Source organism: Lathamus discolor, chromosome 4 (assembly GCF_037157495.1).
Source record: "Lathamus discolor isolate bLatDis1 chromosome 4, bLatDis1.hap1, whole genome shotgun sequence".
NCBI classification, from domain to species: Eukaryota; Metazoa; Chordata; class Aves; order Psittaciformes; family Psittacidae; genus Lathamus; species Lathamus discolor.
The window spans coordinates 178,444-185,815 of record NC_088887.1 but is presented as its reverse complement, the minus strand read 5'-3'; the positions used below and the strand labels follow the sequence as shown (position 1 = coordinate 185,815).

The following is a 7,372-nucleotide window of genomic DNA, read 5'->3' as shown; positions in this document are numbered from 1 at the left end:
AGCACTGACTTTAGTGGGTTGTGAGGTTTACTTCAATACAAATAATAGAGAAAAATCAATCTCTTTTTGCAGATATATCTATTCCTCAAGCCAAAATGTGTGACTGGGGTCAGGCTCCAACACAGAACCGCCTATGAGCCATGTACCCTTTCACCATGCTGCTGGAGCACAGCTAAACTGATGGCTCATTCCCAGCCCTGCTTCACCTACCCAGACTGAAAAAATAAAACCTAAAGTCCACACCATGTGAAAAACAATACTGGTGATGAGTAAGTGTGGCTGTGAGAGTGACAGCCGCGTCCCACACACCTTTCATAGCCCCTGTCCAGCAAGTAGCCTGGCACTGCTGCAAACCACCAGGTCTTTACACCTAGTCAGCACCCACCTTGCTTCCAGTCACCTCCACCAGGCAAGTATTCAGAGAGGTGATGCCTGACCACCTTCAATCATGATGACCTGCAAGTATAAACCAAAACTGCCGCTATTATCACAGTGATGTACATGGGGTCTCCCCACACCTATTTCCCCTTCTACCTGAAAGCATTATTTCCCTTCATTGCAACTACTCAGGCACACCTATGATATGGGGTTTGGGGAAAAAATGACAATATATCAATTCAGGAAAACCGAAAAAAGAGAGTGGAAAAGGGAATAGAAATACTCAGGCACTAGTAGGATGTGATGCACAACTGGAAAACACTCATTATGGGGAAACCGTGCTTAGTATTTGCAATATGAATTCACATCTGAGAGTTCAAAATGGAAATGCAGATCAGATTCTTCGAGGCACTATCTCAGGAACTAGGCTGCTTGTTTAGGACAACCAAGGTCACCTTCCACCACATTCTCCAATTGCTTAGGCAAACTTTGCTTTGTGTTACATTTTAGGCACCCCACAGCTTTTACGTTCCCAGTGTCACAGATTAGCAGCCACCGCCTTGTCTACACACAAAAGCCTCTGCTTTCTGCTTCATTATCAGGTGCCTGCCGCTACCACCACCTGATTTAAAGGCTGCCTGGTGCCTGCTGCATCTGTAATGCAGTCACCAGTGATGAATTGTGATGTCATGAGCGCTAGATCGCAGCATTGCTAAAGGAATCAGAATGACAAAGGGAGAAGAATGCCTGTATTTACACACAAATGTCTTCATAATCAGCAGGGCCAGCAAAGGAAATAGAATTAGGCAGGAAATTAGAATTACCATTATTTGGATGCTAACTGGAAAGAACATGATGCTTTTAAACACAGAGTGCGTGTGGTGTTTCCTGGAAAAGGATATTGTGTGCTGACACACTGGAGACATGCTGGGCAAGAAAAGGGAGAGCTGAAAAGAGGCTTGGGCTCTGCAGGGGAAAACACAGGTAGAGAGAACATTGCTTTATGCACGAAGGCTTTCACTTTGAGGAGAGGCAAGGGAAATTTAAAGGACTCCAACAGATCAAGGTGATAGAATTTTGTTTGTTTACTCCAGAGAGGGCTGAAACTCAAGGCTCAACAGACCAGGTGTACAAGAGTTTTCTTCCTCCCCTGTAGCCTCATGGAAAGATCACCAGCCTGGGGAGCTGTGCCCAAACTTCATTTTCTGCTGCTTACCCATTCGCCTTCCACCTCTTGCCTTCATCCTTTAGAGTAGGATGTCCATGAGATGGAGGTGATGACTTCACGCTGTCAGGCACATGCCCAATTTCATCTGCTTCTGTCATACAGGCACCACCAACTGGCATTCCCACAGGCGTTTTTTAAATCCACACCCAACTAGTGTCCATCATTCACAGCTCTCTGCTTCCTCCTTTACGTCTTCCTTCATCTCCCACTTCGCTGTTGCTGCTGATCGCAGGATCTTTGCTTTTGAAGGCAGCCTGGGGTGGACTGCCTCCTTTTGGCTCTCTGGGAATACAAAATAATTATACGGTTTTTACTTTTCTATACAGGAACCATTCAAAAGACACAGTACTCGTGACAGCTCCTGGAGAAATGATGCCCTAATGACAGGCTTCTTTTTAAAGCCTAGGCTCCTCCTGATGCCCATCTATGGTTCCTTAGCATTATTAGGATATGTTTACAGCCATTTTAGTGATGGCAGGCTTCGAGCTTTCAGTCTGCAGAAGAAACACAACTTTGCACTGAGAACTATCCTCTGTTCAGACTGTGCAATTTCGTAACAAAAATATAAAATAAATAAGTAAGTAAACATATTATCTGTTGGAGGAAAATTTCCCAGGAGTGTGGAGGTGCTTTTGAACAGCAACTTCATGATCCCTAGCTTCACGGTTATCATAGCGCTAGCCAGAGACAATAACTTTCAGACCACCTAGCATTAGAATCTAGGCTAAATATCTTGATATAGCTGTGCTAACAGTTATTTTTATGCATTTCTCTCTGTAGCCAGTGGCATGGAGAACTTGGGGGTTGTGCCTTCATTTTCCTATTCTGCTATGAGTTCTCTGTGCTATTTGAGAAGAGCTCATTTACTTTTATCTTGCAGTTGAAGACACTAGTGCAGCAGCAGCTGTGAAGCTGCTGGTTAAAAAGTGCTATAGAAGGAACAAATTTATCCTCACAGATTCACAAACGCTTTAGGAATCCTGATCTACTGTTTCCCAGTCTAATTTTGCTTTTTGATACATACAACTGATTTCTGAACTGTCCAGCTGGAAACCACCTAAGGGGAGCTGGTTTTCAGAACAAGGTGCTTCTCATTCTTCCCTCTGCTGAAATCAAAAGTGTTGCACTAAATCAGTCACAAACACTCAGCTCTATGGAAGGGTAGCAGCATGCTCCCATAGTCACAGCTCCGGGTTCCTTTGAAAACTTAACTCTTTTTCTAGTGATCGGAGCAATCCCCTTTAACCACATCCCCACTCTTTGCTGTTTCCAGTCCCAGGAACTCTGCAGGAAGGGACAAGTCATGCGAATTGCAGAGCAACCATCTTTCCCTCTGGCATCCAGCCGGCGAACACAGCCTGTCAGCACTGACCGTGCTTTGCAAGGGTGGGAAAAACACCCCGATGTGGAAAAGAGCAGCCGCTCCGCTGAGGTCCGCAGGAGCAGTGTCTTCCCTTCTTGCTGCCAGCCCCACTTCCCTCCCCGCGATTTCCAGGTCAAAGACACAGCGAAGAGCCAGATTCGGAGACTGCCAAACCGTTCACTAGAGGAAGCTCTATAGCTCAGTGCCTCCACTGTTTGTACCGCTTGTTCTGCCTCGCCTCCGCTTTAACCCGCTCAGGCAGTGCCGGCCGGACAGCCCGCAGCCTCCACCGCAGAGGCTGGCAGGAGCTGCACGGGTGGGCCGGCAGCACTGGCTGTCCTGGCACTTAAATGGACGGAAGGGAGGAGAACGAAAGTGAGGAAAAGAAGCATGAGCAGGGGGGAAATGCGAGTCAGAAGCTGCAGAGGAAGGGAGAGGCAGGCGCGGGCTGCACTGGCACCCAGCGGCGGCGGCCGGGATTGCTCTGGGAAGCGGAGGCGCCGGTTCCGGACCGGGCACCCCTACGGGAGGGGGAGTGGAGGAATCCAGCCTCGGGGTGGGTTTCCCAAAGCCCTGGCTCCTAATCTGAGGGAGCTGGGAGTTTTTAATAACCTGTATTTTGGGCCGGGGAGAAAGGAAAGGGAAAAAAAGAAAGGAAAAAAGGAAAAAAATCCAAACCTCGACCTTTTCCCATGTAGTCCTCAAGCGTGCTTGTCCAAGCCACAAAAATGGGAAGTGCCTGGGGGAAGGTCACATGCATTTCAGTCTTTGTATGGCACCAGACCGTGTTACTTTCCACCGGAGCTGAAGGAGAAATGAAGCCTTACTGGTGAGAACTGAAGGAAATGTTTCCAGATTCATCTACCTGTGTTTCAGAAGGCTGAGAGTAAATCTCTTTTCGTGCAAGATAAAAAACATTTCACATTTCATTTCAAAGAGACAAAGTTAAATAGTATTGCACAACAAGGGCAATGTTTCAATAGGAGCCCCAGTAACAGATGCTCTATACTGAGTAGTCTTATGTACAATGACAATATAGTCAATTGATGGATAAGTTAAAATCTTTTAGGGCTCACTCAAAAGCCACTCTATATAGCAGCGTAAGCATGTCCATTTTCCAGATAGGCTGCATCCATCAGTTACACAAAGTGAAGGGATAAGGAAAGCCTTCTGAGCTCATGAAATATACTTTGAATATATCAACCTTTTCTTTGCTTTTCTACTGTGCTTAATCTTTCCCACCTAATGCTGTACAGCCATTTGCCTTATGGAAATATTTTGTGATCTGGAGAAATTCCGTAGAAGGAAACAGGAGTATGGGAATTAGATTATACCCATAGCCCAGATCCATCTGGCACTGGCTGTTTTATGAAGCCAGAAGAGATCATACAATTTCCTCACCTTCCTGCTATGATTTTTACAGCTTATCTTAAAAGTCTCCCTTTTCCCACTTGAAAACCACCCAGGACTGGAAATGTGAGGGCTATACTAACACACACTGTATATTCTGGCTAAAACCAGAAGTCATTCATTCTAGCAGTACCCTGATATAGCTGGCATGCTTATAAATTTGGGAATTAGGCAATACAAGTTCTGAACCTCATTTTTTTTCCACACCAAATTAAACATCTGAGTTTTACCCGCCACTGCCCAGTGCTGCAGTTGGCTACATAATTGCCTCTTCCTAATGAGCTGAAGCTCCGCATATCTTGTCATTTGTATGGTTTTGTGCTATGGATACAAGGATTAGCAAGGATTTAGGATTTAGATCACATTTGAAAGATGAATAACTTACCACTTTGTGTATTCCACCAGCAGGAAAGCTAAGCGAAGTGCCAGGCACTATAGTGCCCTGCGAACTCCCATCGCCAGAGAAAGGTCTGGAGAAAAGTGGGTTTGACCCCAAAATCATGAATCCCAGAGTTTAGGAGGCTACACTGAGAACAGCCTCTACCCTTGCATGCTGAGGGAGGGACCTCTGAGAAGTAAAGATGTCCCTGGAGGCAGCAGGAAACTTCCCATGTCCCATGGGAGCAAAACCTCCCACACTCCCTCCCCACAGATGTCGCGGCAGGAACGAGGAAAACGCCCTTTTGTGCTTCTGTCAACCTCGTCAAGCTCGAAAGTTGGCTGCCACACCCCCACAAAACCTCTAGCTGAGACAGTAATACGAGAACCCATTTCTCAAGCAGGCTGAAATTTCAGCCACTGCCGTTCTCCCACACATCTGAACTCCCTTCTCCAGTTTATTTTTTTCGTTCCTCACCCAAGTGCCATGACAAGTTAGCTCTTTGTGTTTAGTGCTTCAATTACTCCCTCACAGCACTTGAACTGCTGAGCCCTCCCAACACAATGAGGATAATGCATAATGTTCATCGTCTGCTGTGGTGCGTCTGTTTCCCCTCTCCCGGGTCTGCAACATGAGTGGAGAGGCACAAGCACTGACAGCTGAGCAAATCCCACGCCACCAAGGAGGAGAGGCACAGCAACTTGCCCTGCTCAAACACTGCAGCCCGCTTTTCCATGTTTGGGGGCCTTTGTCCCAGCAAGTGGCCATGGAGAGCCCAGCCCTACCTGAAAAGCAAGACTGCAAAAGAGCCCTGAGGTACAGGGATGCCCGGCACAGCAAAAGGGGATGCTCCCTTCCTTGGTCCTTCCCAGAAGTATTACTCTTCATACCACCCACATTAATAGACACTTCCAGATGCAGTGACCAAGGCACAGAAGGGGAAGTGTCAGACATTTCCAGCCTGAGCAGCCTTTAGCAACATTAGCAGCTGACATCAACACCACTTAGCTTCTGTCTGTCAAGGCTTGAACTGGACTGTTTCTTATCAAAAAATCAAGAAACACCAACAGATATGCATAATATTACATATAATATTATGTATATTGCTGTTACTCATTCTTACAAAGCCTATTTCTCTACCAGAATGCTCTGTTATTATTGACTCCTCTTTGGTCAGCCTGACCCCAGCACCAGGAATCACATTTACCTGCAGCCCAAGAGGCATCACTCACTTTGCCATAAATACCCTCACAATCAAGTCTTACAATGGCTGAAATTGTTGCTCGATTAATTGCCATCTAGTTCCTGCCAAATTGCCTGCAATAGTTCTTCCTTTGGCATGGAAGGAAAGAATACGGCCTCTTAAAGTGCTCTGAGGTCACATTAGCCTTGCAAACATTCTATTACCCGTGACCTTGCCCAGAAGTGTGTATCAGATGTTTGCCTTGGGCAGCTATACTCCTCTACCCATGCGCAGAGGCACCAGGCTTGACAATAAAGAGGGTCCTTGTTAGGAGATGTGGGGCAACCAGGAGAAAAGGGTCAGAGACCCTAGAAGAGCTGTCCTTGAGCTCCCAGCAGGGACTTGCCTTGAGGGACCAATGCAGCTGAAGGGGGAAGAGGCCAATGCTTGAAGAACAAGAGGAAGCTGCCAGAGGGCTGAGGAGAAGCAAAGATGTCCATTTGAGGGGGAGAAGCATGCCAGGTGTGGAGGTGCACTTAGGTCTCTGCCTCTTCACCTGAGGAGTGGAACCAAGGGGAAAAAAGGTGGTTTACTTCACATGCTACCATGGTCACATGGAGGTTGCTCTGTGAGAGGTTTGGGAGGATGAGCAGGAGAAGACACAGTGTGTTTTCCATGGAAACACATGGAAGATTTCCTTCCTTTCCCTTTGTAAGCAAGTGTTGAAAACGCCCACAGAAACTGATCCAATTTCTTGCTGATTCAAGCGCAGAGTAAGGTGACTACCCTTTCCACCTGGGGAGCAAGTACTCACTCATTGACAAGAGAATGAAGGAGAGAAACAACTCCACATACCCTAGAAACCAAAAAGTGTGTCTTCGTCTTCTCCAAGCACAAAACAGCATGATCTGGGATTACTCTGCAGCTTACCCAGGAATGCCCAGTGGAATCAAACCTTCTGAAGACAAGCAAGAAATTCATTAAGTATGCAAAGAATATGAGGAACCTTTGTTGAAAACTACCCCAAAAATCGTGGCTGCCATGATGGGTTATGGAAGATTTTGAGCAGGAAGCTGCTCTGTTATACCTTACTGTGAGAGCTTTTCACCATTAACTTGCTCTACTGGAAAATAAAGAGCAGAACACAGCAAAACAGTCTGTGAAGACATGAATGCTGTGAATTTTTTGAGAACTTTTCCCATGGACCATTTCAGTCAAGTTTGGAATGGCTTTCAACTGGGAAGTGAAATTTCCCATTCAAAAATTAAGAAATTGAACACTGAAAAGCAATCTTTTGATATTTTTACAATCCAGTGTAACAAATGAGCCGTTACGCACATTGCAGATTTGCTGAAAAATATTTTTAACAGGTCTTTTCAAACAGACTCTTTCTAAAATACTGACACTTTAAAAAACTTTTATGAGGTGCTG

General features: G+C 46.0%; 1 long non-coding RNA gene across 2 annotated transcripts; it reads right to left on the bottom strand.

Annotated features, from left to right (window-relative positions):
- Positions 1 to 247: 247 nt before the first annotated feature.
- On the bottom strand, positions 248 to 4,984 carry LOC136012529 (uncharacterized). Of its 2 annotated transcripts, none has more exons than XR_010611788.1 (4): positions 4,765 to 4,984; positions 3,648 to 3,773; positions 1,595 to 1,888; positions 248 to 456 (listed from the first exon to the last, which is right to left on the bottom strand). It is a non-coding gene; the product is annotated as an uncharacterized LOC136012529 (long non-coding RNA). The 2 variants fall into 2 exon arrangements; XR_010611787.1 differs by having other exon boundaries at positions 3,654 to 3,773.
- Between the last annotated feature and the right edge of the window lie 2,388 nt (positions 4,985 to 7,372).